Raw genomic sequence first — 18,330 nt, 5'->3', positions numbered from 1 at the left:
TTAGGTCTTGAGGGAAACAAAATTAACAAAAAAAGGGGGGGGGGAGATGTGAAAGAAAGCAAGACGTACAGTATAGGGGATACTCTGATCAACAAACCAATCACCATTAGAATCAAAAAGCAAACCAGCCTTCACCAAGGAACTCAACAACATTTCTCAATGCACTAAGTACATTTTAAACCATGCAATTTTACACAAACATCTTAACTAGTTTTTTTTTAAACTTTTTAAAACACCAACATTATGCATTTCTTTGTTAATTATATTGGTTAAAGTTGCAGCCAGAGACTGCCAAATATCAGATACATCATCATATACATATTTTTTTTTATACAGAATCCGGACAACACAACATTACACATCCTAGAGAGAAAGAGAGAGAGAGAAAAAAAGAAAAAAAGAGTATTTGTTCCTTTGTTTTATTTGTATATTTTTTTCCTTTTGTAGAAAAGATGGAACGATGAAGAGGAAGGAGGGAAGCAGGCTGAGGGAGGGGGAAATAAAAAATCTTCCACCAAATGAGAAAGATCATAGGAAAATAATTCCAAAACCACAACAGGACAAAGAAAATGGAAGAATAAGCTCAAAATTGGCTCTACGTCAAAAAAAGAAAAAAATTCTCTTAGCTACAAAACGAGATGTTTACACGCAGAGTGTATTGGTATTGGAAAACAGGAAGAACCGTGACATCATGTTGATTCCAAGTCCATTTTATTTCAAAAAAACATAAAAGGAGGAGGAGGGAGAAAACTGATTGGCAGTTGAGTATGATTTCAAAGATCTCTTATTGGCTTGAATTCTTTACCTTCCCATGGCACACTGCTGGGAAACATAGCTAAACAATACACCGAAAGGGAGTTGCAAGAATAACATGATGTCTTTAGAAGATTCCCCCACCCCCAGATGTAGCGTCAGTTGAACCAGCATGTGGCTTGAAACTTTGCTTTTTTAAAAAAGATGCTCAGTTGGGGAGGTCACCATTGCGGTGGCCCCTTTTTACCCATCTCCCACCCACCCACGTCTTGAAGCAAAGCATGCATTTGATTGGACAAAGGAAAAATCAATTATGACAAATGCTTTTTTTGTTGTTTATCATGGCAAGTATACAAATATGTTAAAATTTTATATATATAATAATCAAAGATACAAAATCATTTCTGACAAGAGAGATTTTTTTTAAACAATAACCATTACAGTGCAAGGTTTTCTATTACAGTAAAAGGTGTGTTATCTTGGTTTACAGTAACAGTAGATTGTAGCTGTTTCTTGTTTATGTACAGTAGGTCCCTGATGTTAAGAATGTATGCACCAGTCAGAGAGAAAAACCCAGCACAGAATGGCTATTTGACTTTAAATACATTTTTTCTTGAACATTTACAAAATAACAGCAATATCACAAATTCACAAGCACATTGTTTTGCCTTAATAAAAAGCATGTAGATTTTTTTCATTTTTTAAAAGTTTTTAAACTTTCAACACTTAGAGAAATGTAAAACTTGGATATATATATGAAGACATGGTCACATGAATTATGATTCAAAGGGTATTGTCACTCCACCGATCTTCCTCTAAATATTAAGCACCGCTTTAAAAAGCAAGGTGTGTTACTTGTGGGGTGTGTGTGTGGAATAGATGAGTGGGATTTAGTGCCTTGTGTGGCTCAAACACCAAGCAGGCAATCCTGAATGGGCCTACCCAGAAGTGAGCCACATTTTATTAAATGGGGATTACTCCCAAGAAAGTGTTCTTAGGATTGCACCCCAAATCCTAGTAATTAACCCTCCAGTTGCTCTAAGTTCACCATGACAATAATTTCTGCCAATTACACCAATGTCAGAAGATATATTTCTCCACTCAGTCAACCCAATGTGCTTATTAGACTGTGGATACAAAGCCCATTCAGTGGCAGAAGGAATGGAAACGACTGATTGAAGACAGTTGCCACTCATGATTACCAAATAGTGTAATAGCAGCAGGGAAGAAGGGAAAGGATATACTGCCAGCATTCTTACCTTGATGGTTGACACTGTGACTGGGTAATATGGCATGTTGTTCAGTCTGAGAAACAAACATGGCTCTTTCCCCCTGCCAACAAAGAAAGACCAGTGTCTAGTACGAACAAATGGCTGGCAAAGATGGGGGTGGGGAGTGTTAAGTTATAGGGGAAGGTAATACCAGTTCAGGAATCTGTTGACTGATTGCATTTGTATCCTGCCAAGGATTTCAGGGTTATGCACCTGAACTAATCTAGGTGTATGCAGAGATGGACAACTATGCCATTTCTCATAGTGTCTTGCTCTTCTATATGAATCCACTCATCCACTTTGGTCATCTTTCGATGCCCTTGCCATCTGAGGCTAGACTGGTAGGCAACCCAAGGAAGGGCCTTCTTGGCTGTGGTGCCAAAGCTTTGAAACTCCCTCCACAGGGAAATTCATCGGTCTCCCTGCAACATGGTCTTCTGCCAGTGATTGAAAACCCTTTTTGTTTAGTTTGGCATACCCCCTGCCACAAAATTCTTACTGGCCATCCTCCCTGAATTGTTTTTATGTCTATATGTTTTTATTAAATTGTTTACATATTTTATATACACCTTATTTAAATGCTGTTTTAAATGTTTTAATGTTTGTCGCCTCTGAGACCCTTTTTGGGTGGAAAGGTGGCACAGAGATGTCTTCAACAAACAAACAAATAAATACGTTGTGGCTATGAGTCTATTCATTTCATTAATTTTTATTGCTGCTATTCCAGATCCATTTGCTTTTGTGCCATTCTAACACTTTAAATGCCATTTCTCTGCCAAAATGAAAGGGCACAAATTCAATGAGAAAATTTCAACACAATCAAACACAACATGTCTTGAAAAGAACAGATCCCTAGGTTTGATTCAGAGAAGGGAGAAATAAAATCAAAATGGGCATCTTTGACTCAAAGCAGTGGAGCTGCAAAAATCTGTATATGGAGCAGCAATGTAGAAAGGAGAGGTGAAGGGGCAGATAGGGTGGTACATGAAAACAGGCCCTGTCTACACAAAAACTCATTGTGTAAGCAAACTCCCAGATTGTTCCATTTCATCTCATTTTTTAAAATTTACTTAGGGATTTAGATTTGCTATTGGACTCAAATGAATGATTAGACTGCAGAACACACTGGAACATATGAAGCTGGCTTATCTCGAATCCAACCTTTGGTCCATCAAAGTCCGTATTGTCTACTCAGACTGACAGTGGCTCTCCAGAGCCTCAGGTAGAAGTCTTTCACATCACGTGTTACCAGATCCTTTTAGCTGGAGATGGTGGGGATTGAAACTGGGGGCTTCTGCATGCTGAGCCAATGCTCTGCCATTGAGCCATGACCCTTCCACCCTGAACACAAACTAAATCTGCAGCATTTGTTTTATGAAAAGCAGAGAGCATAATGCAAACTTAATTAAATACCTACACACTTGGATGTGAACAATCCTGCTAAATGGCAATATCTAAGCCCTCAGATCCGGTGAATATCCAGTACTAATGACTTATATTAATATGGGGCCAACACAGGGAAAAACTATATTAATATTCAGACAACTGAAACTCCAAAGAAGATTGCACCAACAGGAGAGATTCATGGCAGATTCCCAATGTTGAGGATATATAGGATTTAAGTGTTCCCTCAAATATCTTGGATGCATATAAATAACAATCAGCATTCTGGAATTATTTTAGAAATGAATTGGTAAGTTTAGACTGAAGGTGGGAGGGTTGAGTCTTGCACACAGGAAACTAATTGTCAAGGAGAATAGCCTTCTCCCTGACCTGCTAGTTTTCTATGTATGGTGATTCCCCCCTCCCACAGGATAGCATTCAAACATACACCCTTCCAGATGTGCTGAGTGGACCAAGTTCTAAACTTAGATAAAGTCCAAGAGATGTCAGAGATGGACTAAAGATTAGTTTAGATCTTTGTGAATCTCACTTCATGAATGCAAGAGGAAATGATGACTTTCCTGTATAAATGGGTTCTTACAGAACTAACAACACAGGATGCTTTCTGATGGAATCAGTTCACACATTTGTCTGCCATTTCCCAAGTGTAGATAAATGAAATGGTGAATGCCACAGTGGATTACTGGAAAACCCCTAAGTGAATATGGTGAGGTACAGGTAAAAATGAGAACAGGGTGGTTTCACATTCACTTTTCAGGTGGCACTTTGCTTATTAGGGGTGAACTTTCCTCTCACTGCTAGCTGCTTTGAGCATGCTGGAAAGGATGAGGAAATGCACAATGGATATTTTAGGCATTTTGTTATTTTAGGGGATATTTTAGGGATAACTGCAGCTTACCAGCTTAGCCGCCCTGAGCCTGCCTTGGCAGGGAGGGGGGATATAAATTAAATAATAAATAAATAAATATCAGGCGTAAAGTACAGCCTGCCATGTTTTTTCCTCCATGGAAAGTACCACTTGCAGACAGTTCACAGTAGAGGCTCATGTGGCATCTAGTTTGCAATGGTTAAAAGTGAACAATTCCAGCAATGGCCTTGTGATTGGCAGCAAAAAGAACGGGGATGCAACTTCCCAAGAAAATTGCCACATGATCCAGGAGCAGAAGCTGTTATCTGCTACTCCTATCCAGCTCTGATGAAGAGACCTGAGCTTAGTCCTTCATTGCCAACAGAGCCAATCAAAGAGGATGGGTTCCTGTAGATTTTTAATGAACAGAGCCATCTTGGTGTAGTGGTTAAGAGTGGTGGACTCTAATCTGGAGAAGTGGGTTTGATTCCCCACTCCTCCACCTGAAGCCAGCTGGGTGACCTTGGGCCAGTCACAGATTTCTCAGAACTCTCTCAGCACCATCTACCTCACAGGGTGTCTGCTGTGGGGAGAGGAAGGGAAGGCAACTGTAAGCCGCTCCAACACTCCTTTGGGAGTGAAGAGTGGGGTATAAGACCAACTCTTCTCCTCCTCCTCTATTTGCCATACTAGGAAGATCAATTAATCTCCTGTACCAGAGCACAAAGGTAATCACTGTCTGTGCTAACTCTGGTTAGAACATAAGAAGAGCCCTGCAGGATCAGACCAATGGTCCAGCTAGTCCAGCATTCTGTCTCACACAGGGCCAAACAATTCCTCTGGACAGCCAACAGGGCATAGAGGCTTCTGAATGTGGAGTGCCTCTGAATGTGGAGGTTCACCTCAGTCACCATGGCCAGTAGCCATTGATAGACTTATCTTGCACGAATCATTACTGGGTTTATGGAGCAATTATCTTCCAGAAGGCCTCCAAAGAGGTCATAGCAAAGTCTCTGTGTTCCACCTTAGTCCCTCTGCCACATGACAAGGCTCAAGCAGAATCTGCATCCTTTGGGACACTGCTCATCATAATCTACACTCAGAGACTTTTGGGGGAAGATCCTAGGATCCTTAGCAAAATTTGTACTGTGGAAACCTGTGATAATAATTCTTGTCATAGGCTTATGCAGGAGTGGTGGGTAGTGGTTAGCCACTGTGAAAGACTGAGGGTGAATATATTCCTGATCATGACATTCCAAGCATTCTGCCTCTTATAAGGGTTCTTGATGCAGATGAGTTTTCAAAGGCAAGTCAGACAACCATCAGACTATAGAAACTCAGGGAAATCCATTTCCGGATGACTTCATAGGCTCATCAATTCTCTTGCTATTCACTACTTGCTACTTGGGTTGTGCTGTCATGGGTATTTGCCTGTATGCTTTGGTCCATGTACATTTGGCAAATATGCTGGTAAGATTTTTGTAACCAATGTAGATCAGGTACTGCAACATGCTAAGATAATAGATATAATCATGTGGGAAATCTGCAGATCGTATAGTCAAAAGAGTTCCCAAATGTGAAGTCAGATAACATCAGGACCAATGCTCCCTCTAAGTTGTGCAGTCTTGTGAGCAAAAATTCTACTTTTCTGCTTTGTGAGCTCCTGGCATTAAAGTTGTGAGCAAGCGATTTGGCTGCTGCGTAAATTAGTTTGCTCTGGAGCCATCCTTCCTGAGCTAAGACAAAAATGTGTGAGCTGGAGGATAAAAAACTGTGAGCTAGCTCACCCTAACTCAGTTTAGAAGGAACACTGCATGACCTGCGTAGGCTAGAACCAGGTGCTCTTGAATCAGTGCACAAGTGCCCCATGTGGTGAACAACCAGGATTGAGGGCTGGAAAGTTCTGGAGTCTACAATGCACTTTTAAGCTCCAGGGCAATTCCACCCACCCAGGCAGACAAATGGCTTTCCCTGACCTGGAAGAATAATAAAAAGGTCTAGTTTAGGTGGGAATTTGCTTAGGCAACAGCAGTGGCTACTGTGTCTGTGAAAGACACTGTCTGGCTTCCTCAGTACTCAATGAACTTCATGACCTGCTGAACAACCAGAAGCTATCACTGTTCTTGAGTCCACAGCTGAGCTGCCACATGTCAACCAAGCAGCGCCATATGCATCACAGAATAAGTGAGGGAGAGCTGAAATACCAAAGGGTTTGGAGTTCCAGTGTTTAATTGCAAATATGAAGATAAGATTGCAAATTATGTTTTGTGTTATAAAGCTAAAACTGTCCATATATGTGCTGTATACTGGTAAATTCCATTATTGGACTAATCGAGGTCCTGGAGATATCAGAGGGTCTTTGGAAGGAGTATGAATTTCTGCTCTCCCTGTATACATCGACAGAGCATGTGCCAGTTGTGGGGAACCAAGAGCCTTGCTAGTGCTCCACACAGTTTGCGGCCATGCCACAACATCCTCCTCTTTCTTTGATCAGCTCAGCTTGCATGGCAGTCATATGAAGTTGTCAGAAGCATTTGTGAACCACTGAAAGCACAACCTTCAGAGTTACAATACAAGTTACAATGCTGGCACAATGAACCAAATGTTCTTTGTTCCAGGAGGTAAGCTCAATGGCCACTCACTTGAGAAGCTCCAGTACATTGTACTTGAAGTCCACCAGGATGGAATTTGAGTCACAAGAACCAGGTTGTAGCAAATATTTACAGGGAACTGTATCCATGACCATCCTGGACAATTCTAGAGGTCTTTAAAAGTACATGCAAACTTTCTGGAAGAAAAACTATTTCCACTGGAAAAGCAAATCTGAGATGTATCCTACTTTGCAAGTGCAAACATAAACAATCTGAGCAAAATGCCTATAAGTATTAAAGGTGATTGTAATTTTATATCCTTATCTAGGTAAGACTTGCTCTTTTGTAACTGGATGTGGTATATGGAAGTACTTTGGTATAGTGGTTAAGTGTGTGGTTAAGTGTGCGGACTCTAATCTGGGAGAACCGGGTTTGATTTCCCACTCCTCCACTTGCAGCTGCTGGATGACCTTGGGCAAGTCATAGTTCTGTCAGAGCTGTCCTTGAAAAGGGCAGTTCTGAAAAGAGCTCTCTCAGCCCCACCTACCTCACAGGATGTTTGTTGTGGGGAGGGGAAGGGAAAGGAGTTTGTAATCCGCTTTGAGACTCCGAGTGAAGGGCAGGGTATAAATCCACTCTCTTCTTCTTCTACTACTTCAAAAATAGATCACGGTGGGTTTTTTTAAATAAGGACTGTTAGACACTTGATTATCCCTGTCATCTTTAAATATTATTTAAACATTCAGAAGGGTTTCTAGCCTAAATTTGATCCCAAGGAATTAAAATAGTCCAAAAATGTATTGTTATTATTCAGAGTGAAATGAAAATGTGACATGAAGAAGAAGAAGAAGAGGAGGAGATTGGATTTATACCCCGCCCTTCACTCAGAGTCTCAGAGTGGCTTACAAACTCCTTTTCCTTCTTTTCCCCACAACAAACACCCTGTGAGGTAGGTGGGGCTGAGAGAGCTCTGACAGAAACTGCTCTTTTTCAAGAACAGCTCTTATCAGAACTATGGCTTGCCCAAGGTCATCCAGCAGGTGCAAGTGGAAGAGTGGGGAATCAAACCCGGTTCTCCCAGATTAGAGTCCGTGCACTTAACCACTATACCAAACTGGATATGAATGCTGCAGTCCTGTGCACACTTACTTGAAACTAAGTACTGCTGAACTGGTTTGGATTTATTTCTGTGTAACTATACACTGGACCTAGCTGCACAACATCTAATCAAAGGTAGACACCATGTATCCAGAAAGCCCCTATTAAAACCTTTATGTAAATAGGCAGGTAACCTTATGGTGATTTGCAATCGCACAGCTGAGTGATAGCTGTAGCATATGACTATCTCGAACTGTTTTTCGGCCTGATTTTAAATATGTAAGTTACCTGGCACAGGTGTGCCTTTAAAGAATAAATTGGGACAGCAACCTTCAGCTACAATGAAAACCACTGAATGGACTTTGAATGCACCAAAGAAAGGAGTGTGGTGGGTGGGTGTGATTACTATTAATTCCACTTTTTGGCTGTCTGAAGATACCCCAAATGAACACACAAAAATACCATCATAAAGCCCAGTGGAGTGACATAGCTCTTGAATTTCAAATACAAGTTCTTGAACTTCGACATAACACCTTTGTCATAACAAGAAGCTTCCCCCCTCCTCTTCAAATTCATTCCCAACCTGCAATAGATATCCATTTGCAAACATTTTGGTTTCCTTATTTCAATCCATTAGACTGGATACAAAATACCACACCAAAGGGGGGAAATTAAAAATAGCTAAGAGGCAACAATAACCAAGCCAGAATTGCACAGACACCAGATCAAACAAGGGGAAAGGAAAGTCTATCTATATTAGCTGTTGCATAACTTGCAAATAATGATTTTTTTTACACTGTAAGCCACTTTGGGGAGAAACCAGGGTGTTTTCCTTAATCAAAACCTTTTTTGTGTGTAAAGCGCTTGGTATATATTTAGGCACGATGGCTGCAATCTTGCACAAAGGCACTTAAATCCAAATTACGCTAATGGCATTTAAGCAACCTTAAATAGGCCCAGGATTGCAGCCGATATAAATAATGATCACAACAGTAATAGAACAAGAAACCTTGTGAAATTGAGTCTAAAATCATGCAGTCCTGGTGTACACTTTAAAGAACACCTGAGAAAATGTTCTTATCCAAATCCGATAATATTCTCTTTCTGCATTCAAATTTCTTCCTCTTAAAGCACTGCGTGTTAGTTGGATTAGTTTTACCACTGTCCTGTTTTTTTCTATGTGTTGTGAACAGGTCACTCTGCAGGTCACTCTGCAACCCTCGGTATTTCCCTGGGCCTTTCCACTGATAACATTTGGCTTAATTTGAGTTGACCTACTTAAGATTGCTTCCTATCGCTTCTCAGCCTCAGTGATAGTCACTTTCTCTGTAGACGTGTTGTGAGGACAAGGACAACAACAGACACAGTGTCCTGTGAAAATTCAAAGTGGTGTAGAAGTCCTAACAGGCTCCAGAGGTTTAAGACCTGCTTTACCAAGGTCTTGAGATCTGGGTATGGGTTAAGCGTTATCCATTTTGTTCACAGCTCTATTTTCCTGTCTGTAAAATGAGAGCAACAAGGTCTCTTGAAAGAAATCCTATTAAACTACATGACCACACCCTATGTCCTGGAGATGCACAATGACCAGTGTGCATCCCATAGTGGCTATTGGGGGGAGGGGATGTGACTTCAAGACAAGCAATCAAAGCTCCCTCCCTCCCCAGCATAATGAATAGCTACCATAACTGTTAAAACCATTTGGTTTGCACCCTGTATGTATGTTAAACACAAAATAAACAGCCATAGTTGAATTTGTACCATTAGGCTAGTTTTCACTGCAAACCTAGTCCTGCTTTGTCCCTGACAGGTGCAACGAGAGATATATATATATTTTAAATAATATGGTGGAGACATACAAACTCCTGCATGCATTCTGAAGTGGTATAGCCCCAGGGCGGGCTGTACCATCTATCTTTTCTGAAATCCAGGTTTTATACACTGTTCCTCTGTCTTGGAAGCAAGTCCAACTGATTACTTTCAAGGAAGTGCACTTACATAGAACAGTCTAACATCCTGTTGATGTGAACAGAAGTAAAACTGCTGTTTAAAACAACAAAAATAATCCTTGTCACCTGAAATTCACTGGGCTTCTTATTAAATCCAGGATGTCCACTGGATTATCAGGACCGCAAAATTATTTCCTTTCAATTTCACAGCTTCAGTGCACACTACAAAAAACCAACCCCCCCCCCCCCGAAACATGACTGATCCATCCTGTTCTCTCCCCAGCCAAATAATCTGAGAACTCTGGTGTCTATCCAACATCCCTAAAATGCGATTATCATTTAGACAGAGGAATGATACTGACAAAAGTGAACAAAAAACAAGGATATTGACTCTGGTGTATACAAAACAAGGGTTCAGATAGGCTTTTACAACGAAGTAGGGTAGGGTATCACAATAGTAAAGGTTATGACATCTGATGAATATTTCTGTTATAGCTTTGAGTTTTATTGCAAAGCAAAAATATATATTTGTATATATATATTTTATATATATATATATATTTATCTACAGGTCACCTCCAACATTTTACGCCACACAAAAGCACAGGGAAACCAAAGAAATCATAGTGAGGTAGATACATAATGCTGGGATGTCAGAAATTCCTGGAACAAAAGTTGGCTTAACACAGCTGGCATCGCATGGACATCTAAGCACACGGAGACGCAAGCCTGGACTTGTAGGCTCAAGAGTCAATATGGTACAGGGTAGGACCAGAGAAACCTGAGTTCAAGGGCCCCCCTTTGACATGATGCTCATCGGGTGACCTTGGGTCAGCCCCTCTCTCTTTTCAGATCTAGTCTATGTTGTTGGGTTTTGAGGAGGATAAAAGGAGGAAGGGGAAAACTGCATTGTGCTGCCCTGAGCTCCACGGAGAAAGGGAGGGGGGAAATTTAATCATAATAATAGCCTGCCTCAAAACATTTCAAAGTTTTTGCGTTGATTAAATCTCTTCTGCATTGTGGTGTCTGCCAGGGGACACCTGTGCATGTCAGAGGATTCTGAAGCTCACAAATCACTGGTCAGACCTGTTGGGCCTCATCACCATCCTGAACGAACTGATAAGACATCCTACGAAATGCCTAATAGTCTCCCTCTGGCTGTACATTTCAGGGGAAGATAGGTTGAGTGTGAGTGTGTATGTGTGTGTGGGGAGCTGTCTAGGAGGGAAGACTATCCACCATTCCTGAAATTCAGGCACTCCCGCCCCAAATCCTGTCCCACATATGCAATGTCATGAGTTGTGAAAGTAAAACAACCGTATATCTAAATAGTACATTGGCTGGCCCCATGCCATTCATGAAAGCAGCAACACCAGGCCATCCACAGATACCGTAGCAATCTCTACATAGTGATATGCAGAAAAGCATGACTCTGTGTATTAGACAAAACAAACAAACAAACACCCCCTTCCCCCAAGGTCCCAGCCCGATCATGAAATGTTGAGAGCAGCTGAGAAATAATTAATGGGATGGGGGAGGGATTAGTTTGCATAAACCCCTGAGAGCGTATAAAGGTAAAGGTTTCCCTTGCTCGAAAGCTAGTCAAATCTGACTCTAGGGGGCGGTGCTCATCTCTGTTTCCAAGCAGAAGAGCCAGCGTTGTCCGAAGATGTTTCTGTGGTCATGTGGCTGGCATGACTAAACGCCGAGGCGCACGGAATGCTGTTACCTTCCCTCCAGAGTGGTACCTATTTATCTACTTGCTATTTCTTGCTTTTGAGTGCCCGAGGAAATCGAAAGCATTAAGTTGGCAGGAGCTGGGGCCAGAGATGGGAGCTCACTCCGTCACGCAGCACTCGGGTCTCGAACTGCCACACGACAAACCTTCTCGTCTGCAGCTCAGTGTCTTAACGTCTGAGCCACTGCGGCCCCTTGAGAGCGTATAAGAGAAGATATCAGGGAGTGAGATTTCCAAGTCCTCCCTTTATAACTTCTCATGGTCTCCCAGCTTATTCCATTTTATTTCTGAAGTGATAGAAATAGATCACACCACCATAATGGACTTGCAACCTGGGCTGCGTCCCCTGTGCTCAGGCGATGTCCTACCTAGAACCTCCCTACTTGGGCCCTGATTCTCTTTGAGAAGTGTCCAAGGAAATCCCAGGGTTTACTTAGAATGCAATCTGAAGTCCACTAGCCTCTCTGCACTGCTCAACTATCTTTCACAGCAATGACTCAGTGCCCAGCTAATTTTGCTTTCAAACACTAATGTATCTTGACGGCATCTTTCTATACTATCTGTACTAATAATAATGATACTAGTACTTCTCGCCACCATTGCTTGGCCCAAGTGGTAGGCTGGGAAGTGTCTTAATGAATAGTGAGTATCTCTTCTCCCAGAAGGCACCACTTAATGTGTGCAGTCTGCTCATTACACAGGTGGACTTCTGAACCCCTTCTGGCTGTAGCGTGTGGCCGACTATCTCTGTGTCGTATTTTTTAATGCTCTTCAGACGTGATAGCAAAACAAGCATATTGGGGAATAGCATAGGCTAATCCTTTCTCTCTGATATAGAAATGTACTAAATGCTGGGAACATGCAAAAATACATCCTTCAGCTGCTACATGAAATGGTACAGTTCTTCCTCTTCAGTCTATCACCTCTTTGTGCACAGTGTGTACTCCAGCAATTACACCCCACTCCAGAGAGCATTATGTGTGAAATGAAGAGCTCATCAGAGCATCAGTTTGGGCCTCCTGTGGGATGGGATGAAACATCCCCCATAGTTCTGAGCGCAAGGGTTTTAACAAAGCTTCAGTTGGAGCTGGCAGGGATTGTCTATACAGAACAAATCAAGAATATTCCAGAGCTAGCAGTGAAACAAATGTACTGAAATATATTTCCTTATTTTTTTCTTCTATAAAGCTACATAACATGAACTGTTTGTATATTAATTAATTTCAAAACTGAAACCTTGAGGACTGGAATTACTTTGGATGGATGGGGAAGTGGGGGGAATGGAATGTGAAACGTATTTTCTTGATTGTGCCTGCAACAAAAATCGGAATTTCTATTAATCTTAACACAATTTCGTATGAAAGCATAGGGAACTGACTTATACTAAGTCAACCCATTGGTTCATCTGGTCCAGTATCATCTAGTCGCACTAGCAGCAACTGTCTAAGGTCAGAGAGGGGTCTTTCACAGCTTTATATACTGGGTGGTTACACTGATGTATTTTAAAAATACATAAGCTGCCTTTGTACACATGCATCCAAAGTACCTTCCTTCCAACGTATTTGAAAAAAGGCCACGCCGTTAGTTTGAGGGCCGGAATTCCCGGATCGGATGGGAGAAGACTGGACACTAGGTCGCTGCGATCTGGAAACACATGGAAATGTCCCTTCAATAATGCCCATAGGTTTGGGAACCATGGCCGATGGGGCCAAAAAGGTGCCTCCTGGATCTATGCATCCAAGGAGTTAATTGATAAAAATCAATACAGCATTGCAAGGCTTAACGAAAGGAAGGAAGGAAGGAAGGAAGGAAGGAAGGAAGGAAGGAAGGAAGGAAGGAAGGAAGGAAGGAATTTTCCAGTTTAAGAAAGTGGAGTCTTGCACTGCAATCTTATGCAGTATTACTCCAGTCTAAGCCCATTGATTTTAATAGATTTACCTTGGGGTAATTCTGCGCAAGTCTGCACTGTCAGTTTGGAACCTTTCATATCCTATGACATTTGGCCCTAATTATGCTCTGTCAGTCAGGTCAGTTTGTCTCTTTTTTGTTGATTAGACTGAATTTTAGGTGGAAACCAATCTTAAAAAGAAGTTCAGAGGGTATTAGGAACTTAACAATGCCACTGTAAGCAGATACACCCTTTTTAACCCCATTGACTTCAATGGATTACACTGCTAATGTCAGCTTTCCCAATCCAAAACATCAATGGTTTGGAAGGCTGTAACCTCTACTTACATTGGCATTGTAAGATGGTGCATGGGATAAATGTGCTAGACTTGGTCAGCCATTGACTGTATAAGGCAGTTCTTTATATCCCTATTTAGAAGTGGGTATTACTAGTTGATTGCTGTAACACACAGCTGAGGCCAGGAAAAGGCAGGCACTAGTTCCTCTTAGGACAGCAGGAACATGACACTGCAGAGTGTACGATCCATGCTAAACTTGCCTGCATGTGGCCATGATAGCTTTGCGGACCCCTGTGGCATATAGATTTTGAGGCCTTCATCAATCTTAATTGCACTCATAAAATATGTGGGTACAGTTGTCCCCTGGCTTCCTTAATCCCCAATGAAAACATTAAAAAAAAACATTTTCAATTTTCATTACAATTTAAGTAGAAATTGTTAACTGAAGCACAAGCAGTTCTATATCTGTTTCAGAGACACCACCCCCATCTGCCCTTAACAGGGCTGACAGGAAGAGGAGGACAGTAATTATAAAGAGCGGGGGCAGGTAGATAGAGGGCATGGAATGTACAGTGCCCAATCTAACCAAGGTGAGTGGACAAAATTATGACATGACCAATGGCATAAGATGACTCTTAGAGTCAGTTCTTACAAGCCATGACATGATGTTGGGGGTATTTTTAATTCGTTTTGTGATTAGGAGCATCTTCTTGACAGTTTTTACAGCTGAATTCCTAAGGGCCTGACAACAAAGCATGCTTTGCATGGATCAGGTCTCATGGTCAATCCTTGCCATCTCCATTTTAAAAACCTCAGACCTGTGTAATACAAGGCATCTTTGGTTAAAGGCTTTTCAGCATTGGAGCTGGGAAAGACCTCTACGTGAAAATGTGGAGAGCCCATTACTGAGCCTGCTTGTACGGGAAAGGTGGGTTATAAATCGAAAATAATAATAATAATAATTAAAGCAGAGAATACCGAACCAATATTTAACTTTGCATTAAGCAGCATGTTGAGGAGGGCTCACAGCTCTCAGAATCAATCATGGGCATCATCATTTTATAGAATCTCAATCAGAGTAGGAAAAGTCTTCTGTTTAAGACCCTGAAGAGCAGCTGCCAGTTACATTAGACAGTATTGGACTAAATAGGCCAGTGATCATGAGGCTACTTCATAAATTTAGGATAAAAGCTGGAACTCCTAATGAACTATATGCAATTCTTGTTTCTGAATGGTACGGAAGTACAAAACCAAGACACATGGCCCTATTACCCTTCCAACGTCAGTGCTTCTTGGGAGAGTTGAAAGCACTCTTGGAATAAGGCAGCTCTTTATACCCCTATTTAGATGTGTGTATTACTAGTTGATTGCGGAAATGCACAGCTGAGGCCAGGCACTAGTTCTTCTTAGGACAGCAGGGACATGACATTGCAGAGTGTACAGTCCATGCCAAACTTGCCCGCACTTGGCCCCGGTAGCTTTGTGGACCCCTGTGGCACACAGGTTTTGAGGTGTGCACGCAGATCAGTGTATGGCTATTCCTGGTGTCTGGCTGCCACTGGCAGCAGGATACAGAGAAGGGAAAAGATCTCTTGTATCCAATAGCTATAGCCATTGTTATGTCAAACTGTTGAATGAGAAACTTTTGTCCAGGCTGCTAGCACTGATCTAGCAAAGAGTTCTAAACATAGCCAATCAACAAGTGCCTCTGCTTACAGCCAGAACTTCTCTTTGGATCATGGCTAACTGATCTCTTCACACTTGGGCACTCACCATTTTGCTGGGCCAAGAGAAAAGAAGATAGTGTCATTGTTGAGTAACTATGGCCCCGATCACACAGAGCATTTGCCCCGCTGACGGCACAAGAGTCCCGCGAAGTATCTGGGCGCGATCACAAGGGAACATCTGGGAGGCGTAGTGCTCCCCTGGCGAACTCATGGTAAGCCGCCGAAGACACGCAGTAAAAAACTAGCACACCGCATGTACTAGCAAACGCTTTGCCACGGGCCGCCTATGGAAGCCTCCCGGTGCGATCGTGCCGTCGCGTGGCTTCCTCCCCCGTCGTCCTCTTTGCTGCGGGGAAGCCGTCGCCGCGTCTGATCGCATAATAGCACATCAGAATGCGACGGCGCCCCCACATTTTCCGGCACATCTGGCCGGGGCCTACATGGACTTTCTCCCATGAAGAAAGAATGACAAGGGGGATGAGCATCTTCACTCTGTCACAAGCAAAATTCTACATCTGTTTTAGTTACTAACGAACCTTGAAAATGCAGCTTACAAGCCAAATGGAGCCTCAAGGAACACAAACACATACAGTTGAAGCCAAGAAACAACTTACTATGGAGAGAAAGCCAATCTGAAGAAAACCGAAAGCAAGACTTGAGTCCACAGTTATAGCAAATGGGTCCCACGAGGGAAAAAAAAAGTTAATGAATAAAGATAATAAAAGGTCTTAATAAAAACGAATAGCCAGCCAATTTGACTGAATGTGCATGAGAAAGGGGGAATCTGTTGAGGCAGCCCCATACATCCAAGTGGAGCTCCCTCACTGCTAGCTATGGAAAGATGAAAAGAACACTCACAGACTTACATCAGCTATTTCTGACAGTATGAGATCCATGTCCATGTGGAGCCACAGAACACCAGCACTTTGTACCTACACTTTACATGTACAAACATGGATCACATACATCATACTCTGTTGCCTGATTTGTTGTGGGAATCAGTGCATCAGGAAGAACATGGAGCCCTTTCACCTCTACAAACAAGAGCAGCTCCATTCACTTCTATAGACGATGCAGAGCTGTTCCTTCCACAGCAGTAAATAGAGTAGCATGCGTGAGCAAAAGCTCCATGTATGCATGCATGCAGAAAAGCGACTTCAGGTCCCAGTGACAATGTGATTTATGACACACGCATACTGGATCTTCCAATGTCCGAGGTCCACTTAATAGAACAATCTTACATGACGGTCAGCTAATATATCTAAGAATGTGCTGTCAAGTCACAGTCTACTCATGGCAACCCCCTTCCATGGGGCATTCCAGACAGGAGAGGAGCAGAGGCTGTTTGCCACTGCTTTTCTCCAAAAAGCAACCCCAGTTTTCCCTGGCAGTTCCCCATCCAAGTACTAATTGTTGTTGACTCTGCTTAGCTCCCAAGACCTGATGAACTCAGGCCAAACCGGGCTAATCAGGCTGCAAACATACCTAAAGGAAGGCATTATCTTATGAACACAAATGTTAACACGTAAACAGTAAAGTGCATCTTACGGGGTGTCAAAAAATAATATATATTAAATACATGTATGTTATAGAATCTAATGTTAAGCCAAATTTTGTCCAAGTTTTCACATCCCCAATACCTTCAATAAAAAAAATCAGATTGTGTTTAAAAAAATATTTTCCAAAACCCAGAATGGGGGGGAGGGGACGAATGGTACAAAATAATTATAATAAAAAACCCTCAACAGAAACTTGGAGAAGACATCAAATAAAACATAAAGAGAAGTACTTCAAATCTCATTTTTTTCCTCTTAAAAATACACAACAGAAAAAAAATCCTTGTTTTGTCTGTTTATTTGTTAGCTCTTATAATTTGAGAAAAGTCACTGTAGCACTCTCACCTTGAACCAGTGTTTCGAATTCTTGTGTTTTGTTTGTACAAAAAGAAAAAAAAACTTTTTTTTAATATGGAAAATTGTTTGGAGAATTGAGGTTGGAGAGAGAAAAGAAAGAAGGAAAGATTGCATAGTTGTGAACAGTGGCTTTTCATCAAGGTGAAAAAGTGCATCGTCTGATAAAATAGAGTCGGAATTTCCTTTTGTCATTGTTCGGTTCCACACATTTATATATATATATATGTATATATATAATTTTTTTCTTCAGTCAACTGCTACATGTCACACATGAAAAGATATTTACAGCACATACCCATATCCACACCCACACATGCTCCATAATTAACACCTGACATTAATAACAGCCATTCTCATAAGATCTATCTTGGGGTGTTTCCCCCACCCATGCAAATCTGAATTCTTTAAAATACATTGTTGTTTTGCTACTTTCTAAAAAACAAAACCCTCATCTAACCCATCTCATGTAATTCTAGTTTTAGCAACATAAAACAAAAAGTGTGTTGGGATGGGGGAGGGAGCAGGGAGTAAGCACCAGAAATGGTTTGGTTGAAATCACCAGACCTTGAATTAATTTTCTTCTTTGTTCATTCACGGCTTTGTTTCAAAAATACTCCAGAAATTGAAAGGGGTAGGGGAGAACAGAAATAAACTGATTTTTTAAAGATTGCTTTCTTGAGGTAAGAGTTATGCGAGAAACACTCATGACAGATGACAAGGCTTTAAAAAGCAATTTTTGAAATTAAAACATGAAGAATGTATAGCTGTTAAATACTGATTAATAGAATAAAAATATTTCTTTACAATCATTGCCCCCGTTTACTTCATAGCCTGTTGACTGGGCCTTGTCTCCTTT

The sequence above is a fragment of the Gekko japonicus genome, unplaced genomic scaffold (genome assembly GCF_001447785.1).
Source record: "Gekko japonicus isolate JY-2015 unplaced genomic scaffold, Gekko_japonicus_V1.1 scaffold7, whole genome shotgun sequence".
Lineage (NCBI taxonomy): Eukaryota > Metazoa > Chordata > Lepidosauria > Squamata > Gekkonidae > Gekko > Gekko japonicus.
Note: the sequence above shows the minus strand (reverse complement) of the source record.